Below are 27,394 nucleotides of genomic sequence, written 5' to 3'. Positions count from 1 at the left end.
GTTGAGCATGGTTTTGTCTTTGATATCTGAAGGAAGTGAGCCTCAAGAACTGATCTGCATCTATTGCAGCAAGGAGGCTGCTCTGGTTCACAGAGCTGGGCTTGTTTTCCAAAGTGGGAAGTGGCGGTTAGCACAGGCTCTCCTGGCACTACTGGGAAGGAGGTGTCACTGTGCAGACCTCACTGCAGCAGCTGGAGTTGACAAATGTGTCCAGTGTCATTACCAGAAATCCCAGGTAAGGTAAGTTTGGCATGGAAAGCATGGTCAGAATATTGAATTAGGTACAGAAATTGGAGTAAGAAGACATTTTCTTCCATGAGGGGACATTTGAAAGCACGTTTATTTGTGAAGAGATGGTACCCGTGGGTTGCCAAGTTGATGCTGGGCTCGTCGTAGCAGGCATTCATGTCTCTCCCATGAGTCACCTACACCAATGGGACACACCTGCCGGGGAGGCTTGCCGCACCTGTACTTGAACTGCTCTGCCCAGCCCCTCACTTCGGGCATGCTCCCAGGCCTGCGCTGTGCTTCCCAGCCTGTGCTGGAAAGATTTGTCAGACTCCTGGTTACGATGGTCTTGACATATGCCTTAAGACTCCAGGTGTTTGAATTCTGCTTTTCCCGACTCTGCCTCTAAAGATGCACAAGGGTTTGGTCTTGCCTTTCAGATCAAGCTGTGGAGTACAGAAGATGCTGGGGTAGACCGTGCCCGGCTACTGTTCACATGGTGCCTTTTGCTGAACAGCCATGCGGAACCACACAGTTAGGTGGGCAGTGTTTTAACCCTGTGGGATTAGGGTTCCACCGGAAGCAAAGCAAGCTTGGTCGTGGGAGGTGAAGGAGTAAGGGTTGCAGGTGGCAAGGGTTCTCGCCTAAGCTCCACTCTGGCTTCAGGGCTTCCCAGAGTCGCCTCAATTTTATGGGCTTCTCAATTGTAGGGGAAGAGCACCGACAACTCTTAGGTCTGTCATTGGGTGGGGTGCGGGAATCATGTCATGATCCTCACCCCAGAAGACGAACCCAGAGCGCGCGCGTGTGCATGCGTGTGTAGGGCTGTGTAGTATACAATGGTGGGTGACTTCTAGAATCGAGGTTCAAGTCTTGCACACAGCCTCCTCCCTTCCAGGTTTGTTAGCAGCCTGGGCCCACTGGGGGCAGTGGGTGTGAGCTTTTGTCTCATCACCCAAGCTGGGGGCCTGGGTACTTGGAGGTCAGTGCTCCCACTGTCTGTCTGTATTTCTCTTCCTAGATATGGTGGCTAAAGAAATGGATTGTGAGTGTGACTCATCTCAAACACTTCCACAGCTGTTTTCCAAGTGCTGTTTGACTTTGTCCCTCTCTGTCGGGAGCCCTGGGGTGCAGGGAGGTGGCGCCTGGAGCCTTCTCTCCTCCAGGACCAGGTAGAGCCTCTGCCTGCAGCAGACACTCTGTAATGAGCCCCACTCCCTTCTGTACCAGCAGGGTACAGTGCTGGGATATTTCATTGGGGCTAGGAAGGTAGACAAATAGTCATCTGTACCTTGGCATGCACTGACAGGTGGACTCTGCTGCTAGGAAGGGCTGACTCTGAAGAAGAAAGGACACTGTTCAGAGGAGTGTGCTGATTGGGAGGTGTGGTGGGAGCAGCCCATGAGAGACCAACTCAGCTCCGGCTGCCTGCCCTGGTTGGCTGGCCTGGCTCTGAGCTCGGTGGGCTGCATACCTTCCTTATTTTTGCTGTCTAAATTAAGATGGTCTGTAAATGACTTTTATTTAAAGTGAATTTTCATTTGTTTCAAAGAAAAAAATTGTTAAGTTTAATGGATCAAAGGGACAGACATGCTCATAGGCTAAGGTCGAGTTTGTTCATGATTGTGCTCAGTTCATTATACAGCTGCGTGGGCTTTCAAGTCTTGGATTTCCTCAGGCTAACCCAGCTTCCAGCAAGTAGCTACTGAGTGTCCAGCTCAGTCTCTGCCCTCTGGAGCCTCTAACACACATTCCAGCATCGGGAGGGGTGCCTGGGAACGCCTTCCCGAGTATGATGGGGCTCTGGGGGTTGGATTTGTTTCGTGTCAGAGAAACAATGCATGTCCACCCAAGAAAATGTGATAAAACAATGCAAAGTATACTGAAGACAAGAGAGACCAAGCCTGGCTTGGAAGGAGAAAAAGGCATGTTCTCAGGTGGGCATGCTTTTCTAGGAAGAAGGAGTGCCCTCAGAGCACACCATCGACATGCTTTGAAGTCATTTGAAGAAGCTTGAAAATTGTGTGAGGGAAGTAGCCTGTGGAGCTCTCAGGGATATGCATGTGCAAAAGCTGAGTGGGCTATGGACCCCATTGAGCTACCTTGTGAAATCTGGTGGAACAAGCAACAACAAATCTAGAATTCGAGTCAGGATGCCAGTTCTGTGGCTTCTGTGTGTGTGCGTGTTTTGTACTGCATATCATGATGTCATGTATGGTGGGCTGTTACAATTTTGAAAACGAATTTATCATTTGAATTCTATAGCCAACAGTGAAATGTCTTAACTGAGAGGTGAAATTAGACACGACAAATTCATTTCTCAGCAGTGTAGGGAATAAATTGATGTGGGTATCACATGTGTGACATAATTAAGTTGTTAGATAATATAGATAAAGAAATATTGAGACATTGCTGAATTAAAAATTTGGGCAGTGGCAGGAGAGAGGTGTTTGGAAGTTGGGCTTGACCCGTTCTGCACACTGGCTTTTGAGGGCTCTGTGAGAACACTTGGAACTGAAATAGGAAGCACAGCACCAAGAGCAGATTGAGGGTGCCACATGCCTGTAAGGACAAACCCATGTCCTCGGGGTCAATAACAATTCATAGTGACCCTATAGGGCAGAATAGAGGTGTTCCTTTTTGGGGTTTTGAGGCTGTGATTTTTTTTTCAGTAGCAGAAAGCCTGGTTTTTCTCCTCAAATTAATTGACTTGTGGGATTCGAAGTGCTGACCTTTATGTTAGCAGTTCATTGGATAATCCACTACAGCACTGGGACTCTTTGTGGAGAGAAGAAGGTTGTGTTCTATAGAGGTGCTTGCTTTTGGGCTGAGTGGAGAGTGCTAGTGGTTACAACCTCAAAATGGGAGTCTTCTGCTGAACGTGGCATTGTCGAGAAAACAAGACTTACGGATTAGGTAGAGGAAGAAGGACCACCCCCACCCCTAAAAAAAGAGAAAAGAATAAAAGAAGAGCCAGTAACTGAAACACAGTGGCCACTTGAGAGTTGGCAAGTGCAGTAAGGAGGGAGAGAGTGGTGGTGGACCAGTACTGCCCAGAGGCCAAGCCTAGCTTGCCCTAGCCGTGCCCCTGATGGAGAGGGAGGTAGGTACTACACTGGCTGGAGGTGGGGCTGTTGTTGTCCGGTGCTGTCCAGTTGACCTGATGTACAAAAGAACAGACCACTGCCCTCACAGTTGTTGTTTGAACCCACTGCTGCAGTCACTATGTCAATCTATCTCTTCGAGGGTCTTCCTCTTTTTCAAGGGCCCTCTACTTTTTCAAACAACATGTCCTTCTCCAGGGACTGGTCTCTTCTGACAGCACGTCAACAGTCATGCTCTAAGGAGCATTCTCAAGACAGATACGTTTGTGCTTTAGGCAGTCCATGGTTCTTTTCAATATTCTTTGTCAGCACCATAATCCAAATGCACTTGGAATTATGGAGGTTCTTGAGGTACATGCAGTCTCTGTAATTGGATTGGGGCTGGGGGCACTGTCAGTGTGTGGCTGGCATGCAGAGGACACAAAAAAGCCAAAACTTGAGTTTTATCTTAACATTTAGGACAAATTATCCCACCTTTCATCACTTCCAAAAGGTTCTGGAGGGATGAGTCTATGTGTGGAAAGCCTGATGATCAGCTGCGGGCAGTGAGAGGGCAGTGTGCCATGTGGTCACTCAGCAGGTACCTGCTCAGCCACCCTTCCTTCTGGCACTGGGGGATGTGCCAGTGAGATGTGTGTATCTGGACCTAATTGTTGCATTCATTATCTGTCAGGTCACACGTGCCTGGGTCACTTTGCATTTGTTTTTCTTCTAATAAGCATGCCCTGTTATATTGGGCTATGCAGATAATTGCAGTTTTTACAAATTTAACGTTTGTGGCAAGTTTATTGGCGTTATTTCCCCAACAGTATGTGCCCTATTTGAGCTGTGTGCATGTTTATTTGGAAAATACTTTTTTGGGACAGGGTTGGAGCATATTTCTCCGGTTTTGGTGAGGAGGTGCTCACCTTGCAGCTGGAATCTCAAACTTTTACCTTCCTCTGGCATTAGCTTATGTCCTTTTTCAAACAAACATGGGTCCCTGCTGACATCATCAGCACAGGGTTGGGAGTATCCAGGGAATGAGGTTGAAACATTAATTTTCTGCTTCTTGGAGCACTCCCCACCCCCAATAATAAAAAGAATCACTTGAGTGGAAGAGAGAAGCCGTACAGGGAGCGTTGGCTTCCTCACCCACACCTCAGCTCTTCATCACTCAGGCCAACAAAGAACATCCCATCCTAAAGGCGAGCCCCAACAAACTCTCACACCTCATCTGGCTTCAGAACAGGGAAAGGACCCACAAAGCTTGGTTGCAGGAAAATGAGGTCAAGGCCAGAGACGGGCCATGCCCGCTCAGGCGGCAGATTGGATATAGGGAGCACTTGGGCAGGCGGGCAGGGAATCAGAGCTGCGTGGTTGATGTTTGTTGTCATCTTTTTGTGACAGACAATTTTAAAAGGCAAGGAGACTGGTTCTGTGGCTTTTATGTGGGGTTCTAGTTCAGTCTTAGGTTTCACTTTAGGGAGATTATTAAACCAATAATAAAGAGCAGCTTGCACTCATTTTTTATTTCCAATTTCAAGAGAGATGACAGAATATTTAGAGCCTGGGCTCTGGAACCAGCCAGCTGGGAGCTGTGTACTGGCTTATCATGTGATGTGCGACCTTGTCCAAGTCTTTACTTGCTCAGGGCCTCAGTTTCCTCATCTGGAAGATGGGAGTGTGTCAAACAAACAAACAAACAAACAAACAAACAAACAAACAAACAAACAGAAACTTGGTGAAGGTGTGGCTCCTGACCCTGTCTTAAGTTAACAGTGGGGAGGAAAATCAAACCTCAAAGCAGCATTGCCCAAGGCTGATTTCTGATAGGCTGCGTTTGATAATTCACTACAGCGGCCACACAGAACTCTAAGACAGTGTCATGATTAAATGGGTTAATAAGGAAGCTGACAGGTTCCGTGCATACAGGAGGCAGTTGGCTCACTCAGGACAGTTTCTTCTTTGTCGTACCCAGAGGCAGGTCTGTCTCTCTGGCCCTCAGCTTTCTGGTCTGACCTTTCTGCCCTGCTCTGACAATGTTACAAAGTTCTATCAGGTCTTCCTTTGAATGCCCAGAGAGCACCCCAATTGCCCATAAGCCTCAGCCTGAAGGCACTGGACTCCAGCTTCCCGAGTTATGTGCCTGGAGGCACCCTACTCCACAAGGAAAGTCCTTATCTAAAGGCACTTGGCTTAACTTGCTCTGTTCTGTCTCATGCTTTGGTTCCTGGTTCTGCTGCTCCACTGCCACTTCTCTGGCATCATAGTGGTCTCCTGGATCAAAGAGGTTCAATGTGGAGGAATCTCAAGGCTCAAAGGATTCACTCTGCCCTGACTTCTCTCTCCTGTTTTCGAGGTGCTCCTCGATTGCTTCTGAAATGGCTGGTTTTATCCCCAGCAGGAGTGCTGTCTTCACAACAGATTAGTATATTTGCATCTTCTCTCACCTTTTGTTTTTTTTAAATCATTTTAGTAGGGGCTCATATAACTCTTATCACAATCCATACATACATCAATTGTGTAAAGCACATTTGTACATTCATTGCCCTCATCATTCTCAAAACATTTGCTCTCCACCTAAGCCCCTGGCATCAGCTCCTCAACAGGAAAATGAAGGTCATTTGGTGAGAGAAACAGACTGGCTAGAGGAGCCTTGTTTTAAGTTCATTGTACTGCAGACTGGTAATGATTTGTGTATGTGTGTTTAGTTGTGGACAATCTTACCACATTTGTAGATTTCTGTATCCTTCACCGTAAGGATCCCTCATCTGGCCCTTTTATGACCATACCTGTACCCTTCTAGCTCTTTCTCCCAACCCATCTCTAAATCCTGAGAACCACTCACATAGCTTCCATTTCTAAGACTTTGTCACTTAAAAAATGTCATGTACATACAAATACACACGCTCAGGTACACACACACTCAACTGTTGTTGAGTTGATTTTGACTCACAGTGACCCTGCAGACCCTACAGGGCAGAAGAGAGCTGCTCATGGTTGGTTTCTGAGGCTCTATAGCTTTTTAGGGAGTAGAGAACCTCATCTTTCTCCCTTGGAGTGGCTGGTGGTTTTAAACTGTTAACCTCAAGGTTAGCAGTCCAGTGCATAACCAGTATGCCCCCAGGACTCTGCCATGTGCTTAAAACCCCTAAATGTAACACTGGGGACTGAAGTTTCTAGTGCAAAATTCCCAAGTTGTGTTGTTTATCAGTAGTTTGTTCCTTTTAGTTGCAGAGTCCGTGCTATGAATGGACAATCGTCTGCTTAAGGACATCTGGACCAGTTCCAGTTTTTGGCGATCAGAAATACAACAGCTATTGCCATTCATACAGAGGGAGTACTGGACCATTTTCATGTAGAGAACCTACAGTTTCAAGTGGTTCAGTTTAGCATGTGCTAATCTCTTAGCATCTCTGCTGCTGCTGTGAGTGGTGTGGCACTCACAGGAGTGGCTGGTGGAAGGTCACTGGATATGGCTCTGTGCTTCCGGAATTTGCCTCTGGATTAACTTGTCTCTGTAGAGCCCTTGACACACATCTTATGCTGTGTCTGTTTAAACTGAATGAAGAAGTGTTTCCTTCCCCAGAGCTTCCGTCTCCTACAACCCAGCCCCATACTCGCTAAATGCCAGTAGCCCTTACAGAAGCATGGAGGAATGGCTCAGCCTGGTGTCTGTCTGTGTGGGACCCTAAGTAAACAGGGGTTTATCTGGCCAGTGCACATGGGATGCCTACCCTGTACTAGGGTTGCAGGGTGTAGTCAGAAAATTGTTTAATATGAACTCATCAAACTGGCTCAGTTTATCCTCAGGAACTTGTGGTTTCAAGTGAGATGGTGATTGGCACCGTGGTTCTATGGCTAATAGTATTTTAAGACCTGTGGGCTAAGACTAGTCTCCTTGAGTCTTGGACATTTAGGGAGTGAAAAAGCAGTACAGAGGAGGAGATGACAGCGCTCGAACAATTTTCAGTACTTTAAGGGTTACTTCATCCAGAAAAAACGGTGCTTAGGTCCTCTGATATCATCATTAGTTATTTGCTGTTGATTGCAAATACATCAAAATGAGTTTAAAAAAAATTAAACAAGCTGACCAGAAATTGTTAGCCCTTTGATCCATAAAAGCGAATTAACAAATGGCCCCATGTTAATAAATGTACTTTTTAAAGTGAAAATCTCCCCCAAAACTTGGGGTTGATATGGGGGAGGTGAAAGGGATTCTCAGTGGTAAAAATACTGGCTTTGGAGTTCATATCATAGCCGTGCAGTATCTCCAGCCTGTCACTGCTATGACTCACTGGTGTGAGTGTTGTCATAGAAGGAAGTGAACAAGAACAACCCTTTATCTCTAGCTGCATGGCAAAGTAAGGTGACCAGATTTTAACATTGGTAAAGCGGGACACCATTGATAAAACTCATATCCTGGTGAAATAGCCACATGGCAGCCGAAAACCGTCTACCCTAGCTTGTTGTGCATTCTTTCCAAAAATTGGGACTTTTTAAAAATGCTGCGGGAGGCGGGAAAAATCGTTAAAAATCGGGACTGTCCCACGGGACGTCTGGTCACTTTAGGCAAAGGGGAAGGGCGGTTAGTTTTCCAGCGCAAACATCTCCCCACCCTTTGTTTGTTTGTTTTGAAATAATTTTCTTGGGGGCGCAAACATTTTTATACAGAGGTCAGGTGAGGTTATGTCAATGTGAGTATTCCATTGCTTATTGCTGTCAGGAAGAAAGTCCCTTGGCACTGCCCCCATACCACTGTTGTCCGTGATAAAGTGAAAGGCCCAGGTGAGGTACACCGAACAAGAGCTGAGCATTGCTCTACCACGTCCTAGTTTTTCCACAGAGAAATGCTGCTGGCTTCATCAGCATTTGCTGCGGTTACTTGGTCAGTATTGCTATCTGATCAGCGGGAGTGAAAGCTCTCTGGGCTTTAGCTTGAGGCTGAGCCAGGTTTCTGAGGACATGGATCTGCCCGCCCCTCCATGTGGTGAAGCTCGTCATTTCCTCCCTGGCTTATGGGTCACCTTTTTCATGCTACATCTACATGTGTCCAGTGATCTGCTTACTCTTGGACCAGGAATACACTCTTCTCGTGTAGTTGGTGCTGCTGCCAGAGTCCTAGTGGGTACTGGGTTACATGCGAGAGCCGCAGTTTGAACCTACCAGTTCCAGAAGAGGCAGGCTGTCTGCTGCTGTAAAGATTAATAGCCTTGGAAAATCCACAGGGGCAGTTCTACCCTATCCTATAGGTCACTATGAGCCAGAATTTAGTGATGGCTGTGAGTTTGATTTTTTTGTATTTGGTGCTCTTCTGAGGAGTCCTGGTGTTGCATTGATTAAGTGCTCAACTGCTAGTCAAAGGTAGGTAATTTGAACCTTTCCAGGGAGTGAGATGTGACATTCTATTTCCATAAAGATTTACAATTTACAGCCTTGGAAACCCTACAGGGCAATTTACTCTTGGGCATCTGTACTTTAGAGACTCTGAATTTGCAAATTCACACCCTCTTCCAGGAGTAACCACCTCAGGGTGAAGAAGGACCCGGGTCTGTTCCCACCTCCTCTGCTCCATCTGCCTCTGCTTGTCCCCTGCCTTCGGATGTTAGGGTTTCCTTTGCCTCCTCATTTGTAAAATTAGTTGTCAGTTAGATTGAAGCAGTGGTACTTTACCTGGATAGTTTTACACACCCTCAGAGTGAGTGAGTGTGTGTGTGTGCGCACGCGCAAGCATGTCATTTAGTGATGGCTGGGGGGCATTTTTTGTTATCACATATTGTCAAGGCTTCTACTGGCTTCTAGACCGTGATCTGGTTTAATACCTTGCAGGATATGGAATCCGGTGTCCCTGCCCCCTGATCTTGCCTAAAGCAAGTTTGGGTGGTAGCTAGCATTATTTGCTGTGTTCTTGATGTATCATACATTTTATATTGTTCTGTTACTGTTTTGAAAGGAAATAGAAAAAGCTTATTAACTGCATACTTTTTTGTTCTTTTTAAAATCATTTTATTGGGGGCTCTCGTACAACTCTTATCACAATCCATACATACATTCATGGTGTCAAGCACCTTTGTACATTTGTTGCCATCATCATTCTCAACACATTTTCTTTCTACTTGAGCCCTTGGTATCAACTCCTCATTTACTCATTAACTGCATACTTGGTACTTACTTTCTAGTGAAACCAAGCTTCTGCCATTTTAAAAAAAAAAACAACATGTGGCACCCTCTTAAGGTAGGGATCAGGAAGCTACTAAAGTATTTTGGAGACTTTTAAACACAGATCTTGGAAACTGTTTAATAGAAATATCATGCTCCAGCAGGCCTTTCCTTCCACCCACCCAGTGGCCGACAAGCATCATTCTCACTGGTTCTACACTGCTGACATGAGCCAGCCCTGTTTCCATGGAGGTGGAGTGGCATAGGGATTTTGGGGTGGTGGTGGTAAAATGGGCCTGGAAGGCAGGTTATTTCTTGCGTTCCTATACGTTTATGTTTGAATATGGTGATTCAGTCTCTTCTTAAAAAAAAAAAACCATTTTCTTCATGGTACCACATTATAATTTCTGCCTACTAAAGTCCATCATGGAAAAAACAACTACAAAAACATACATATACAAAAACACATTTCCTCCTGCACTATTTTTTTTAAGCATAAAACTTAAGTGCCTCTTAATTTTAAAATTAGTTGCATTTTATAGTCATCTTACAGGCAGTGTCATTGAACATCGTCTAGTGATGGATGTGTTTGGTTTTGTGGGTACAGGAAGCTTGTGAGGAGGCTGTAAGTGTTTGTGTGGTCGCACAGCAAAATTTAATGTTACTTGCTCTGTTTTCCTTTACTCTTCATATGTTAAACCTTGGTTTTACCTTCAAATTATTGAAATTGCCACATTTTGACACGTTATCTACTGAATGAAAATCAGGTTTTCATTGTGTCAACATACTTATTTGGGTGTCTGGGCGTGAATGGTCTCCTACAACAACTAAGTGCACCCACAGCAACTAACCATACCAGCACTTGGACCCAGAACACAGCCCAGCCCCTCAAGGTCCCTCACCCTATGAGTGTCCAAGATTGTCTGTCTGGATTCTTGTGTGTTTTGCCCAGGATGTAAGACACTACTTGGAAGGGGATTAGGTTTAGGGTTTAGGGTCTACCCTGCTCTCCCTGACCTTGTTAACTAAAGAAAATCCCACGTCCCAACAGGTCAGTACCAGTCACTGGTACAGGACTTGAGGACCAGGGCACATAACTTTGGTGGAAAACATCAATCATAGAAATAACAAGTGTAAAATCGATCAGTTGCAAAATTAAGGGATCAAGGACAGTGGTTTGGGCTTTCCACAGTCCCTGCTGCCTTTTCTCTCCTGGTTCTGCCCTCTGCTCAGCTGCCAACAGGGAGCAGAGCCTTTGCCCATGGGTACTGCCAGCCTCTATGTGTTCTGCTCCAGTCACCACCTGCCAGGGGGAATCAATAAGGAGGACCTTTACCTTGGTGTGCAGGGCCATGGGGTCCCTATGAGCACAGGGCAGCAGCATAGCATTTGCTAAGCCAGTTTAGGCAGCTTCCCATGTTTGTCCCCATGTCCACTCGCCTCCAAAGGGTGTTTTTGAGTCACATTTACAGAATGTATGAGCCTCGGTGGCTCCCCAGCATGTTCTGTTTGTCCTGAGTTGTGTTTGCCAGAGCTCAGACTCGCGGGGGTGGGGTGGAGTCGGGTGTGTGCATGTCGGAAGGATTGCCTGTATAATGTGAGAGGGTGTCAGGGGTAACTACTGTATGAGATATAGAGTGGCCAGACCCAATGGAAAATGAGGATATGGGCCTGCAGAGGCACATAGGGTGGGGGATGGGATGCTAGCCAGTGTGTGGGCAGTGAAGCAGGGTTAGGGGTGCCCCTGCCCAACAGGGCAGTATGCTGCTTCCTTCCCATAGGCACCTAACTGTGGAGGGAAGGGGGTCAGTCCACATTCTGATCATTTGGGACATGGTCTTCTTGGAAAGTTGGTTGAGAACCGAGTTTTCCATTTGGATAGTATCCTAGGGCAGACCACTTAGGTGAACTTCCTTTCCTTCATGAACCAAAACCCTGGGAAAGGAAAGTCTGTCTTCCTCTCCCAGGGAGTGTGGCCCAGATGACAAGGGACAAGAATGTAAAAAGAACTCAATTAAAAATTTATGTGTACATCAACTAATTTAACTATTTTGTTTCAGAGTATACCCAACCTTGCTTTGGAACACACCTCCCTTGGATGTAATAACGACAGGCCTCAGCAACTCGACTTTTCAGCTATGGAATCGGTAAGTATTCGCTTGCTCTGTGTCAGCCAATTTGTTACTTTGCTGGGTTTGTAAAATGCTGAATTTTTCGAGAGTTGCATGGTACTGTTAAAGTTTTTAAACATTACATTCAAAAGCCTAGTGAACGTTGGTCTGGTTTGTGTGTAGGCGAGGTTCTTTTCAAAGTGATATCACTGAACTCTGGCATCAATAAGTAACCTCTCTGGTGCCATGGAGAGATAGATTGTGCTGAAGAGATAAATGGCACGGCCTGTGGCCTGCCCAGGATGCTCGATCCTCTCGGCACACTGGTTTTCACCACTCAGAAGAACCTGAGAGTGGCAGCCTGCACTGTGTGGTCACTGCCTGAGAAGACAGGATGAACCGTCCTGTTTGTTTGCCAAGTGTCTTGCTTCTGATGTGTCTGCGGGGCACAGTTGAGGCCTGCCTGTGCTGCTCTGGGCAGGAAGGTGGCTGTACATGGAGGCACTGTGCTCATTCCTGGCCTGTGTTTCTGCGCCTGTGGAGGCCGGTGGCTTGGACTCCTGCTCCACCAGGGGGTAATTAGGGTTCTTCTGGAGAAAGGAGAGGGAGGTTCGCCCAGAGACTTTGACCCCAGGCCTGGGGTTGCTGTTCCTTGTTGCTACAGGATAGAATATTGCCTTGGGCCTGACAGGTGGTTTATTTCCTCTGCGTGTGCTCATTTCAGGTGTTCATACCTAGGCCAGGTATTAGTGTTTAAAAGCAAACTGCCCCAAAGTATATGGTTTGTGTTGTTACTCTGAGCAAACATGAAAGAAAGCTTTTCTTCTACTTCTGTAGCCATTTTTTCTCTCCTGCGCTTTCCTTTATTCCACTCATGGTGAATCAGGCCACTTGGAAACATACCTGGCTCATCTCTTTTGTCTGAGTTAAATTTTTTTTTGGAAGTGAGTGGATGTTGTTGGAAAATAAATCTAATATGCTGGGCTAGGCCTAGAGCTGTAAGCTGATGAGCACTTGGAAAGTAGCAAAAATGGCTGACAGGGTATGTGGGTGACCAGGCTAGGTTCTTGTGGGCATGTGATGGGCTCCCCTCAGCCTGCTGGCAAATCATCTCTGCGGCAGGTTGTGGAGGTGGGCTGGGAGTGCTCCAGGCTGACATTCAGGGCATTGCTGTTGGGCTTGTGAAACTTGCCCTCTGTTCAGCAGACTCTGTAATGGTGGCTTCTTCAGAAGGGAGAAGAGTGGGTCCCCTTGGTGTGGAGAAGTTGAAGTTGAGCTGCGTTTGGAGAGTTTGGGGTTGACCTGCATTTTGAAGGAGTGACAGGGTAGTAGACATGGAGAGTAAGGTCAAAGAAGGACCTGCAATATAAGCTGGAACAGCTTTTCAGCCAGGTAAAATCTTGTCAGGAACGGCTGAGGGTGACTCAACATGACTGCCATGGGTGGTGGTTGTGGGAAGCCTTCCAAGTGAGAAAAGATGGTGGGACAGATAGAATACCAGGCCCCCAAACATCACCCTTGTTAACTTCACGAATAACAGTGGAAAGCAAAATGCTGCTTATGTTGATGTGCTCATTGCATTTTTCACAGGTGTTTTAGTGTTTACGACATGCGTGTTTCCCTGCTGCTGCTTGGTCCATTCGGCCTAGTGCTCCTGTGCCTGGAGGCGAGCAGAGAACAGAGAAGTGACAGAGCCTTCTGGAAGGCTTTGGGGCATGTGTAGTGGTCACTCTCTTGTGTATACCACATTGATATTCAGAGGAATAGAATGCCACTTAGCACTTGGGTGAAATATCACTATTTGTGTCATTGGTCCTCTTGTTTTGGAGTATTGGCGTAAAACAGACTACCCAGGGGAGGCTGGGGTGCCCCCACAGGGAGACAACATTCCCAGCTGCTCTGGCTTCTAATGCAGGGCCCTTTGGCTGTTAGAGCTCACTTCTCCCTGACCTTCCCTGTTAGTGGAGGCAGGGCTTTAACTTTTTTTACTAGGATGACTTTTGAGGGTCCATCTGAGTTGGAACGGACTTGATGGCAGTGAGTTTGGGTTTGTGTAGACTCACTGATGACTATTCAGTGTCTTTCTAACATGCTTTGTTGTTGTCTTGATGTCACCATTCAAGGTGGAATATGTGTGTTATGGCATGACTTGTGCCAGATTCTTCATCCTCTATCTGGCCATACGGCTCCATTTGGAAAGAAGCCTTTCTTTGTTTGGTTAACAAAGGGAGCACCTTAAGCCCAGCCAGATTGGGCCCCAGGGCCCCTGAGATTAGGAGGGGTGTGTGTGTGTGTGTGTAGGGGGATGCGATGGGGTGATGTTGGAGCCAGATTCACCAACTGTGACAAAGCCCTTGCCCCAAAGCCAATGGCGAGGAGCAAGCGCCTTGACCCTGAGCCTGAGCCTGTGTTCAGAGGCTTCATCTCCCAGTCTGCGAGGAAACAATCTGTGTTGGTCATCACAACCTGAGGAGCCTGTGGTGGAGTATTTGGGGGCAGATTGAGGTCCCCATAGACAGGCTGTGCTTGTGAAAACCCACTGAGAGTGTAAGGTGTGTGAAGGTGCTTGGGTGTCACAGCTGGGGTCTCTCTAGAGGTGGGGTTGGGGGAATGCTGGGCCAGACCTGCCATAAAGGTTTGCTGAGTGCTGCTGTAGTGACCAGGGCCTGTGTGAGTCTTTGTGTACTGGTCTGGGGGCACTGAGGCATCGTCATGCTTTCCTGTGCATCCTCATCTGAGGTGGTGATTTGAATGCTACTAAAAGTGACCACTGTGTGTGGAAATAAAACCCCATGGAAACACGTGTTTCAACATAATCAGACATCAAATTCTCAGTTACACTGCCAGCTGGTTTTATCCTCACTTTCTTAACAAGAAGCAGATAGGCCAAGTCTTTCTCTAGCACTGATGAGATGGAACTGGCCTTTGCTGGCACACAGTCCCCTGGCTTACTTGGAGTGTGGAACCAAGAGAAGAAAGGGCAAGGAGGGCAGGGTGTGTGCAGGCGTTTGGTTTGTGTCCCATAGTGGACCTCCAAGGACTGCCTGACAGTTACTGTTTCTAAAAAAAAATGGTTTCTGGAAGTGGTGTATTAGAAAGGCTTGACCGCAGGGTTTTCTTTCTTTCTTTTTTTTTAAAATCATTTTATTGGGGGCTCATACAACTCTTCTTTTAAGAAATAATTTTAAAAAACCCTAATTTTATTAGGGGCTCATACAACTTATCACAATCCATACATACATCAATTGTGTAAAGCACATTTGTACATTCGTTGCCCTCATCATTCTCAAAACATTTGCTCTCTGCTTAAGCCCCTGGCAGCAACTCCTCATTTCCTCCCCACTCCCCCCCCTCCCTCATGAACCCTTGATAATTTATAAATTTATTATTTGGTCATATCTTACACTGTCAGACGTCTCCCTTCACCCACTTTTGTGTTGTCCATCCCCCAGGGAGGAGGTTATATGTAGATCCTTGTAATCGGTTCCCCCTTTTCACCACCCTCCCGTTATGGCCACTCTCACCACTGGTCCTGAAGGGATCATCCGCCCTGGATTCCCTGTGTTTCCAGTTCCTATCTGTACCAGTGTACAACCTCTGGTCTAGCCAGATTTGTAAGATAGAATTGGGATCACGATAGTTGGTGGGGAGGAAGCATTTAGGAACTAAAGGAAAGTTGTATGTATCATCGGCGCTACACTACACCCTGACTGGCTGGTCTCCTCTCTCAGACCCTTCCCTAAGGGGATGTCCATTTGCCTACAGATGGGTCTTGGGTCCTCACTCTGCACTCCCCCTCATTCGCAATGATAGGATTTTTTTGTTCTTTGATGCCTGATAACTGATCCCTTCGGCACCTCGTGATCACACAGGCTAAGTGTGCTTCTTCCATGTGGGCTTTGTTGCTTCTCAGCTAGATGGCCGCTTGTTTACCTTCAAGCCTTTAAGACCCCAGATGCTGTATCTTTTGATAGCCGGGCACCATCAGCTTTCTTCACCACATTTCCTTATTCACCCGCTTTGTCTTCAGCGATCGTATTGGGTTTTCTATTTTTAACAACCACCCCAATTTAAGAGGAAACTGGTCAGCTTTTAACTTGATGATTCTCATGGGCTGAAATGTGGAAATAGCAAGTCGGTCACGTGGAGGCTTAAGATGCGCAGTCTGCGTGTTCCTATCCCCTGACCAGAAGCATTCTTGTGAGTGGGCTGCCGTGCTTTGTGGGACACCTGTGCCCAGCAGCATTCCCACCAAACCCAAAGGGAGGAGAGGGCAGGTGGCTTATGCTTGGTGGCCCCTTCCCTGAGCCAGGGCCTACTCTGCCAACTGGTATTGAAGCCAGAGAGGAGCTCGGCCTCGCCAGGCCGTTTACACTTGCGTGGAGACCATGTCGCTGCTGGTTAGATGCCAAGGAAGGAGGGCCACTGCAAGACACAGGATGGGACTTGATGTGTAGGTTTGCAAGGCACTGTGGGGATCCATGCAGAATAATTTTCCATGTTTGAAGAGTTTTCCTTTGGATTTTAAAGTAGGTAACAGCACACACACCTCGTTAACTGCTTCATTACTAAATTAACATGAAGCTAAGCATGGCAATATAGTTTACTGAAGGTTTGAATTCAGTTATAATTGTAATTTTGGGGTTTTAGAGAATATTCCATGGCTAAATACCCTTAAATTACATATGATTTGCAAAATATTAGATGCCATTTAAGTTAGATTTTATTGAATGCATGCTTTTTGTGAGTTTAAAAATTGACACTTGTGTTCAGAACCATTTGTCCCCAGCAGGCTCCCCAGAGTGGCAGCTCTTGCTGGTGAGCAGAATGACAAGCCTCACTCAGGCCCCACTGGATTGCTAGGGCTCACTGGCCAGAGGGAAGGATCTGGAATCCAGCCCAGTCACAGTGAAAGGAAAGGTCTGAATTGCAGGATCTGCTTCCCCCACCACCTTCGGGTGTCTCTGAGTGAATGGATTGGCCCCCTTGCCTCTGGGGCAGGGTTGGAGTCTGGGGAGACTGACAATGCAGAGATGGGTTTGGGACCAGAGAAGGTTTTGTGGCCTGTTTGTAACACCCAGTGTATTGGTTACAATGCTAGTTGTATTTTCCTCCCAGTGTTATTATCTTCCCAGATTCCCATAGAGCTGGTGTTTCGTTTTAATGCTATTGAGTGTGGAGCATGTTGTGTACTTGAGGGTGGAGAGATGTACCACACACAGTGTATTCAGATGGTGCTCACTGCACAGGGCCTGTGTCTGCAGAAAATAAAGTATTCACTCACTCCACTCACTCGGGCTCTGCCAAACTCACACATTAGGAAACTTTCCTTGAGACAAGTTGCAGGAAGGAGGCCTTGGACCTGCAGGTGGCCAGGAGGATGTTGGAGATGTACCTGCGTGTACATTTATCAGAGTTTCTCATCTCTTCTTCCTCTGCTCTAAGAAACCAAACCCAAACCTTCCGTTACTCAGTTGAGTCTGACTCACAGCGACCCGTCTATGACAGAGCAGAAATGCCCCATAGGGTTTCCAAGACTGCAACTCATTAAGGAAGCAGCCAGCTTCATACTTTGGAGCATTTGGCAGGCTTGAACCAATGACCTCCCAATTAGCAGTCCAGTGATTAACCCACTGTACTCTCAGGACACCTCTCTGCATTACTGTTTGTATTATCTACTGAGATAAGGGACTTGGGATATGCCAGGTGGTTTGGGGTTTGAAATATAAGGGGTTTTTGTGTGTTCGGGGTATGTTATTTGGACCAGCTGAGTGGTCTGTGTACAGCTTGGTTGCCATTGAGGCCCCCCCTCAAGTTTTCTTGCCCTGAGGGTTATTAAGATGGTGCTGAGTGCTGGAGAAGTGTGACATACTGAAAGAGAAGTAGAACAAAATGATTGGCACAGAAAGTGGGCAGTGTGGTGAGCCTATGGTCCCTGAGGTGCCCTATAGCACCACTCTGAACAATGGGTGAGTCCAGCGGCCACTGAGTGCCCTGGCCCTCTCCCTGACCTCCTCCCGCTGTCCTGGCAGAGCTTCTGATGGCAGCTGCCTGAGGAAAACAAGTGTGGAGGCCGGGCAAACGAGAGCTTGTTGGCTTTGGCAGCAAGCTGCCCAACCCTGTGTGTGTGTGTGCGCGTAGTGACCCAAGATATAAACATCTGCTAAAGCAAGACACTGCGCTCAAGCATCTGTTTATGTTAGAAACCAAAGGACACTTTCTTTCCCCTTAAAAAAAAAGAAAGAAAGAAACGATGGTTCGTTTATTAGAAAAAAGTGAATCTTGGGGCCTGTGTCCACATTGAATGGCATTACCACACAAAGAAGGTAGATGTCTCTTCTCAGAGTACAGGACAGCAGCGGGTCCAGGAAGCAGAGTCTCAAAGCCCTAGGTGCCACCGGCTCTTCCCTCCCCCTCTGAAGGGCATGTGTGCACCTAGCACATGGATGTGGACAGCTCATTTCCACTGGCACTGTGCTGACCGGATTTCCCCTCTGTTCATTGTCTCCATTTCTTTGTCATTCCCTGTCTAGACTGGGCCATGGTGTATTTCAAGTTTGTTTTTCTTTAGTTAGATTCAAAGTTCCTGGCCATTTTAGTGGCCAACTGTGTGTTGATTTTGGAGATAGGTCTGGTACCTAACTTATTAGAAACGTCCAGCTCACACCATACTGGGTAACTTGAGGTGCCTTTTTTTATTGTTATGCTCCACCCAGTACTTTTGAAGAATAGCCAAAAGTATTGTGATGTTAAATTGTATTTATGAATTGAGTCTAAACATGTCTATTCAGATACAATCAGATTTTAAAAAAGAAATCCAGTAGCAAGTGACACGAAATATTTTGGCATGGTGCGGTGAAGTAGAATTCTTTGCTATGGCTCTGTTAGACAGTCTTTGTAACTCAGACCTAGCAACTGGGTGTGGGCATGCAAACAAGGTGGAGAAGACTAACCCCGAACTGGTCTTGCTGTTCTTCGGAGGGAGGACGAAGAGTGTCATGACCACCAAGAATGAAGAGCCACCAGCATAGTGCCTAGGCTATTTCTGCCCGAAGTAGCAGATGCACCAGAGACCATGGCACCAAGATCATGAGCCCCCAGATCAGTGGACTTCTCAGTCTACGGAATGAGAGAAGCCAAGTATCTGCAAGCAAGAGTCTGGCTGCAGACTGCAGAATGCCTTTGGGCATTTATCAGCCCCAAATGAGCTTTGTAACACTAAGGACCAGAGCTCTTTTTCTTTTTCTTCTTTTAAAAATCCTTTTATTGGGGCCTTGTACAACTCTTATCATAATCCATACATCCAGCCATTGTGTCAAGCACATTTGTACATTTGTTGCCATCATCATTCCCAGCACATTTTCTTTCTACTTGAGCCCTTGATATCAGCTCCTCATTTTTCCCTTCCCTCAGGAACCCTTGATAATTTATAAATTATTATTATTTTGTCATGTCTTGCACTGTCCGACGTCTTCCTTCACCCACTTTTCTGTTGTCTGTCCCCCAGGAAGGGGGTTATATGTAGACCCGTGTGATTGGTTTCCCTTTTCTACCTACCCCACCTTCCCCTTCCCCTCCTGGTATCACTACTCTCATTATTGGTCATGAGGGGTTTGTCTGTCCTGGATTCACTGTATTTCCAATTCCTATCTGTGCCAGCGTACATCCTCTGGTCTAGCCAGATTTGTAAGGTAGAATTGGGATCATGATAGCTGGGGGGAGAGGAAGCATTTAGGAACTAGAGAAGAGATGTATGTTTCATTGGTGCTACACTGCACCATGACTGGTTCATCTCCTCCCCACAACCCTTCTGTAAAGGGATGTCCAGTTGCCTACACATGGGCTTTGGGTAAGGTGACCATATTTAAAGTGGGACACCATTGACAGGGGTGGGGTTGGGGAGTCTTGATTAAAAATTGGGTCTATATGGACCAAATAGACCGTTTCCATAGCTTGTTGTGCATTTTTTCCAGAAATCGGGACTGTCCCGCCAAAAGCGGGACATCTGGTCACCTTAGCTTTGGGTCTCCATTCTGCACTCCCCCTCATTCACAATAATATGATTTTTTGTTCTTTGATGCCTGATACCTGATCCCATCGACACCTCGTGATCACACAGGCTGGTGTGCTTCTTCCATGTGGGCTTTATTACTTCTGAGATTGATGGCTGCTTGTTTACCTTCAAGACCCCAGACACTTTATCTTTTGATAGCTGGGCACCATCAGCTTTCTTCACCACATTTTCTTATGCACCTGCTTTGTCTTCAGTGATCATGTTGGGAAGGTGAGCATCATGGAATGCCAGTTTAATAAAACAAAGTGTTCTTGCATTGAGGGAATACTTGAGTAGAGGCCCAAAAAGGACCAGAGCTCTTATAACAATCCATACATCAATTGTATCAAGCACATTTGTACATATGTTGCCCTCATCATTTCAAAAACATTTTCTTTTTACTTGAGCCCTTTTCCCCCCTCCCTCCAGACTACAGCTCTTTATGGAAGTAGAAAGCCTCATCTTTCTCCCACAGAGTAGTTTAATGGTTTTGAACTGCTGACCTCGAGGAACACAGTCCAACATGTAAACCTCTGCACCACCAGGGCTCCTGTTAAGTTCCTTAGTGAACCCCATTAATCAGGAGCATTGTCTGTGAGTTTTGTGTCAGCCACTGCAACAGTCTCCAAGCCAGCAGTAAACTGAAGTAGAGAACAAGGGAAAGGAAGGTGGAGTTGGCTTCGCCTTCCAACTTCCTTGTGTAGTATAGCCTACATCCTAGTCTCTCCTATGATAATGCCACGCTTAGAATTTCACTGTTACCAAGGAAAATTGAAAAATTCCAGTGTCCCCGTTCTTTTGAAAACTTAAAATGTCTAGCTCCTCCCTGGTGCGTGCTGCACCCCCCACATACACACCTTTCACCCAATTAATTTCCCATCGGTGGTGGTTACAGTAGGAACTTGAAGGATCTGTGAAGAAATACTGGCTGTAGCACATGGTGAAATAAATAAAGCAAATGGGGAGGGACCCCTATACCCACCACCAACATCAGGTCTGCACACACACCAGACCACACATCCCCCCCCAAATACTATGTGCATGTCTGCAAACTTAGCACACCGACCCACTGCATATGGGCATATACATAGAAACAGCTGTAATCAGGTATGTAGGCTCCTATAACCTGGGATGGACTGACATGCTCACTGTTTGCTCTGTTTAGAACCCCCCTTTCTCCACACTGGAGACTGTTCTCTGTAGGACTGCATGGTGCCTGGTGCCTGGTCAAGTCCTGGGCCACTGTCTCTAGGCTGCTGTGTCCTCCTGGCCCTGGCCTTGCTGTCTGCCGTGCTCCTGGTGGGCCTTCTCTTTCTGTGACTGATCTCCATGTTCGAGCTATGGGGAACAGCTGCTGATTTATATGTTTACTAACTTGTTAGGTTTATGAGCTGCCCCCAGCACCCACCATGACAAAGCGTTTGCCTCTGGCTGCTACCTTCACGCTCGCGCGCGCTCTCTCTTTTTTCAGGAAGTCCTAAGATATGGAGAACAGTTCCTCATTTTTATCTTAAGATTCTACCAAGAATGGTTTCTAGATTCTCTAGGTAATGAGTTGGTGCAGACTGAATATTACATGTTCCCACTGGGCTTCTTAGGAAGGGAAGGAGGAGCAGCAGAGATAGTGGCCCACAGAGGGCGTTAAGATGAGGCTGCCTCGTGGCTCCTTTTTTGTCTGCCAAAGTGATGCTCCCTTACCAGTCCTTTGTAGGTGGCTGCCCTGCAGGCCTGAGTGCACAGATGTGGGGAGGGGTACCAATACCTTCAGGCTCCCTGCATTTTGCTCCTTGTAATTCACATATCATACATTTTAATAGTTGAATCACATCAAGAGACTTGTACATTCATCACCACAACTGCTTTAGAATATATATATTTTTTCAATCTTGTACTAATCATTATTAACTCCCCATTTCCTTCCAACCTTCCATACCACACCCACGAGGAACCATTAATCCAGTTACTATCTCTATAGATTTACTTATCCTGGATTTCATATACAGAAAAAAAATTAAAAACAAAAAGCAAAGTAAAGCAGATAAAACCGCAATAGAAAAGAAAGCAGAAAGTAGTAAAAAGTAGAACAAATTTAAAATGGATCATTAAGGAATCGAATGATAGGGTGCTAAATTTTAACCTAACTGAATCTGGAATAATCCACTTTCTAATGTATTCTGCATGATAGCAAGGCTATTCACACCCTTGGTCTATGGTCAGAGGGGATTCAGCACAGGCTTAATCCATGTGTATTTCCCCTTCACTTTTTTCTTTTTCTTTTTTTTTAACTGAAACAATTTTAAAATTAGTAAAAAGGGAGATCAAATGAAAAGCTGTTTCATTTTAAGCTAACTATGTCTGTCATAGTCAGCTTTACAATGCCTGCCGTCTGATACTGGCTGTTCACATCCATCGACCTATGTTCAGAGAGGATTCACCAGAAGCTTAGTCCATATGTGGATGCTGTAAATGGGTTTTGGGCTTTCACTGTCATCCATTGCCTTTTGCAAACCAGGTGTTCACAATTTCATCTCTGATACCACTCCCATTTTTGGATTTGGATTTTATTATTTACAATCCTTGGATCTCACAGGCTGGTGTACTTCTTGCATGTGGACTTAGTTGATGCTTCACTTAGGTGGCTACTTGTTTGTGTGCTAGCTGCCCACTGTGGAACGGTTTGATCTGGCCACAGGACCCAGGTTTCTCTGCTAGGAGAACTAATTGCTCTTAGATTGGGGATAGCATTAAGTGCAAGCCCAAATTGAAGGGGCATTGGAATGTAGCTTTCTAGCCGATAACTCATCATATTCTTTGGCAGAACCCCATGGCACACCCAGCCCTTCTCCAATGACCTTTGACAACAGTGGTTTTTGCTGCTGGTTTTTCCTGGACCTCACTGAGAATCTTGAGTGCTGGTGGCAAAGCTGATGGGGCCAGAGCATTGGGGCTGGGGCTGGGGCAGGTCCTGAGAGCCCAGAGCCTTAAGAAGCTGATGAATAGTGGCGGAAGAGAGGCTCTTGTAGACGGCAGCTGTTTTGCAAAGGAAAACCTCAGTATCCTTTATTTCTCTTCCTTTTTGTTGCCAAAGTAGGGCATCTATTATAAGCTAGTGAAAATTATTTAAGAGCGCAGATTGCGGGGTGGGGGTGGGGATGAGAGTAGATATTGGCTCTGAAACGCATATAAAAAGAGCCCCAGCAAAATATGAAAGGATAAAAGTGTTGTGAGGTTTCTTTCCCTCTCCCTGTTTGTGTGCTAGCTGCCCACTGTGGAACGGTTTGATCTGGCCACAGGACCCAGGTTTCTCTGCTAGGGTAGAACCTACGGAGAAGCTATTGCGAATGGATTACATGCCTCCTTTTGGAAGTCTGATTTTGTTTTTCGTTGATTCTTCGTCTTTTTTTTTTCCCGATCACTTTATGAGGACATAGTTCAGACATCATACCATTCAATAGTTCAAGTGTAATGGTGTTGTTTCAAACAGTGTACTGTTCACGGTGGGTGGTGTGAAATGTTCAGCTTCCACAGCTGAAAGTTAGCAGTGTCGTTCACTGCCTGCTTCCTTGTGGAATCAGAGCCATCCTTGGGCTGGTGGCTTCATTGATGCTCAGAACCAGGGGCCCTCAAACTTTTTAAACAGGGGGCCAGTTCACTGTCCCTCACACCCGTTGGAGGGACAGACTATAGTTAAAAAAAAAACAACTATGAACAAATTCCTAGGCACATTGCACATATCTTATTTTGAAGCAAAAAAAACCAAACGGGGCAAAAACACCCGGCAGGCTGGATAAATGTCCTCGGCGGGCAGCATGTGGCCCGTGGGCTGTAGTTTGAGGATACCTGCTGTCTCCTACTCAGAAGACAGCAGGCACAACCACATTCAGGACTGCAGTGGTTTTCTGCTTGAGCCCCTGATTTTGGGTACGTGCCCCCACCAGAACTGATACCTACTGCTCTCATGGGTTCCGACTCATAGTGATCCTTAAAACCCTGGTAGAAGTAACTGCATGTCACAGAAACAGATTGCCATGTTATCTCTTGCAGAGCAGCTGGTGGGTTGAACTGCTGAACTTTTGATTAGTAACTGGACCATTGAGCCACCAAGGTTTCTTGAGGTATGAGGAGAGTGTTAAAAAAATGGGTGGGTAAATCTCATTTATCTTTTGATTTCTCTTAACCAGGCACTTTTGAGGCCCCTTCATATACCTATAGGTACTTAATTTTTGGATGTCCACCAAAATACCAGATAGCACCTGGAAGCTCTTAACCCTTTGATAGCAGAGGGCATTTGTACTTGGAACTTATAATAGGTTTCAGTGAAGGCTAATTTTTTGCTTCCCATTTGTGCTTCCAAAGAGCAGGCGTTCTTCCCATGCACGTTGTTATTCCCAGAGGCTTTACTTGTGAGTCAGTGCTTTGACCCGGCCGGGGCCCAACCGGGTGTCTCAGAGGAGCTCTGTAGTTGGCCCCCCTGGCTCCCACGCCCCTGAGACACCAGCCCTCACAGGCCTGCCTGTGTACAGACTGCCCTGCATTAAGAGGCCCCTCTGTCTTTTGAAAACCTGTTCTTGGACATCTGTGTGGCAGCCACCCTGACAAGTGCTTGACAAGCAGCATCTTTAGCTTGCTTTTAAAGTACTTCTGTGGTTTGGGGTTCCATAAAAGCAGTCACGAGTCACTTTTTTTGGAGGGCTTCTTGTACTATGTCTGTGCTATCCTTCCAGTCTAGCTCTCTGGGTCCTGTCATTGAAATGCACACGCGAAAGCCCCGTCTGTAAAAGCTGCGGTCATTGTGTAATCCTGGGTGTGCCTGGTTTGGAGAGACTTTCTTTCTAGCTTCCTGAGGGAATGTGGCATGCACTGACAAGGTGACTCAGCTTTCTCAGCTCTTTGGTCCACACTAGATGGATGGCCACACAGTGGGAGGCTCTCTAAGCCAGCACTCACCAAACATTCACGTAAAAGAGAAGAGAGTGAACATATTAGACCCAAAGGGTCTGCAATGTTAATTTTCTTTGAGTTGGTTTACCTTAAAATTTCAGGAAAATTTTATATTATATTGCTCAGAATATATTCATAGATGTATCTACGAGAGATTCTTAAAAGTTTAAGGCAAGATTCCATTGTCTTTCAATTCCATTTTCCATGACCTTTTTGAAACACTTTCACATTATATATTATGGAGCCCCGGTGATGAAAGTGGGTTAAGCATTCAGCTGCAAATCAAAAAGTTGCTGGTGTGAACTGCTCAGCCTAGGGGGAGAAAGGACGGTGTGGCAATTGGCTTGCTTCTGGGAAGATTTCAGCCTGGAAACTCTCTGGGCCAGCTCTGTCCCAATTGAATTCTAGTAGGCCAGCCTGCTCTGCTTATTCTTTTAAAAACAGTAAGCAGTTGTATTTTGTGTGCTCAAGGAACAATTCCTTGGTGCAGATTTTCTTGCCTTTTCCTTATCAATGCGGTTTCCCACTTTCTTAAAACTTCTTCCTAATGAACTCTGGTGGTCACTTTGTGTCCTTCTAGAACAGCAGTTCTCAACCTGTCGGTCGTGACCCTTTTGGGGGTCAAACGGCCCTTTCACAGGGGTTGCCCGATTTATAACAGTAGTGAAGTGACAGTGATGAAGTAGCAATGAAAATAATTTTATGGTTGGGGTCACCACCACATGAGGAACTGTATTAAAGGGTTGCGGCATTAGGAAGGTTGAGAACCACTGTTCTAGAAAATCGATCAAGATGGCTCCTTTGAACCCTGCTGTCTATCTCCTCACTGTTTGACACCTCCCAGAATTTGGAAGACATTGTGTTCAGCAAAGTTAGTCAGTTTCATAAAGATAAACACTATATGAGACAACAATTATAAAAGAAAAAAATATTTTTTTTCCTCTCCTCACATCAAAATGAGTGGACATTGAAGGCTGTGGGGAGGCCAAGGGAAGGGAGATAGGAAGCTCAGACACTGGGAAGGGAAAAAAAGTGTGCATGCCCCTGAAATGTACATTCATGAAACACTAAAATGACAACTTTGATATCTTTTTGGCCATGATTAAAAAGTCAGGCAAATATTCTCAGGCTTATCTTATTCATAATGAAAAGTTAAATAAAGAAATAAAATGTAAAACTGTCGATTTTTTAGTTGCTTGTCACCTGCCGTGTCTGGGTGGCTTCTAAGTGAAGAGTGCCGATGCTCCTCTGGCGGAGCGGACGCTTTTAAGAGCAGCATAGGCTTTGCACCGGGCACTGGGGGTGGACAGATAGGTAAGTGACTTGAGCTGATGCTAGAGATCTATCTCTGCTCCATCGCTTGGACCCATGGGACTGTGTCTTTTAAGCTTGCCCTCTCCTGACCATCCAATGGCTACATGTGTGTGTTCCACATTGTGGTAAATTTAAAACAAATTCAGAATACGTTTTTGGTTGTTGGAGGGAGGAGGAGGGGTAGGACAGATTCAGGGTTTGTAGTTACCAGGGACTTGGAACCAGTATAAGAAGCTGTCACCCACCGAGCAGTTTAAAGCGGCTTACAACCCCATGTTTAAGCTAAAAGTTCGTGGGGAAGTAAAAATTAATTTCTCTAAGAGATGCCTTGATGTAGTGAGCCGGCATGGAGAGGGAAGCCAGTGGACAGCCTGAGGGCTCGGCCCCCATACCAGCTACGTGGACAACTGCCCCTCCCCCCAGAAGAATTTACTTTAGAGGACGGCACTGAAGCTGCAGCTAGGGGAGAGGGACATGTCTGATCAGAGCACATGGGAGCAAATGAATGGGGAGGAAGAGAGAGTGGAGCACATCCTGGCCCACCAGGCCTGGAGGATGATAGCCCCGCTCGCTCCGAACAGCCAATGTACAGTGTGAACTATAAGGCTGATCCTACTATGAGACACGACGTCCCTCGCTGACCCATAGCCCTACCGGGGACAACACTGGAGACTCGGTGTCGGGATTGGCCCGGACTGACCCTGCGACACCTAGGCAAAACACTAAAGGCGTGTGGCAGAGCAACAGGGGTGCAGAGCAGGGAGCTCCCGAGGGAGTGCAAAGGATAGACTCTGGGGCTAGAGCACCCCATCAGACTTGACTGGAGGACATGCCTAGAGGTAAAAAATCAGACCTTGATCTATTTACAGGTTTTTTCTTCCTTTTTAAAACTTTTTCTTTTAAAAAAAAATAATTTATTCTTTTATGGGTCATTGGTTTTCTTTTTTGTTATTGTTGTGTTCTCTTTTGTCGCTTTGTCTTGCTATGCCTTGGTTTTTGGGTGCATATTATCTGTGCAAATCTATTTAGATAAGATAGGCTGGATGAACAGTCTGGAGAGAAAACAACAGGACCAATGGTTCTGGGGGGACATGCGAGAGGGGAAGGCAGGAGAAAGGAGGTGGTGTTGACCAACCCAGGGACAAGGGAGCAACAAGCGATCCAAAATTAGTGGCAGGGAGGGTGTGAGAGGCCTGGTAAGGGCAATGTAACTGAGAGAAATTACTGAAACCCAAATGAAGGCTGAGCATGATAGTGGGACAAGCGGAAAGTTAAAGGAAATAGAGGAAAGAACTAGGAGACAAAGGGTATTTATAGAGGTCTAAATACAGGCATGTACATATGTAAACACATTTATATAGGATGGTGGGGAAATAGATCTACATGCATGTTTATAGGTTTAATATATTTTTTAAACATTTTATTAGGGGCTCATACAACTGTTATCGCAATCCATACACACATCAATTGTGTAAAGCACATTTGCACATCATTCTCAAAAC

General features: G+C 46.1%; 1 protein-coding gene across 3 annotated transcripts in view; it reads left to right on the top strand.

The window, feature by feature from the left end:
- The first annotated feature begins 11,539 nt into the window (after positions 1 to 11,539).
- The window catches only part of ANKRD11 (ankyrin repeat domain 11), a 127,584-nt gene continuing 111,729 nt past the window's right edge, over positions 11,540 to 27,394 (top strand). For all 3 annotated transcript variants that reach the window (XM_045293834.1, XM_004704498.2, XM_045293832.1), the window contains exon 1: positions 11,540 to 11,620. The gene's annotated coding sequence lies outside the window, so the exon portion shown is untranslated. The remainder of the gene's footprint in view (positions 11,621 to 27,394) is intronic.

The sequence above is a fragment of the Echinops telfairi genome, unplaced genomic scaffold (assembly GCF_000313985.2).
Source record: "Echinops telfairi isolate 266 unplaced genomic scaffold, ASM31398v2 ScPeMD7_2291;HRSCAF=2852, whole genome shotgun sequence".
NCBI lineage: Eukaryota > Metazoa > Chordata > Mammalia > Afrosoricida > Tenrecidae > Echinops > Echinops telfairi.
The sequence above is the reverse complement of the archived record's forward strand: the minus strand, read 5'-3'. Positions and strand labels throughout refer to the sequence as shown.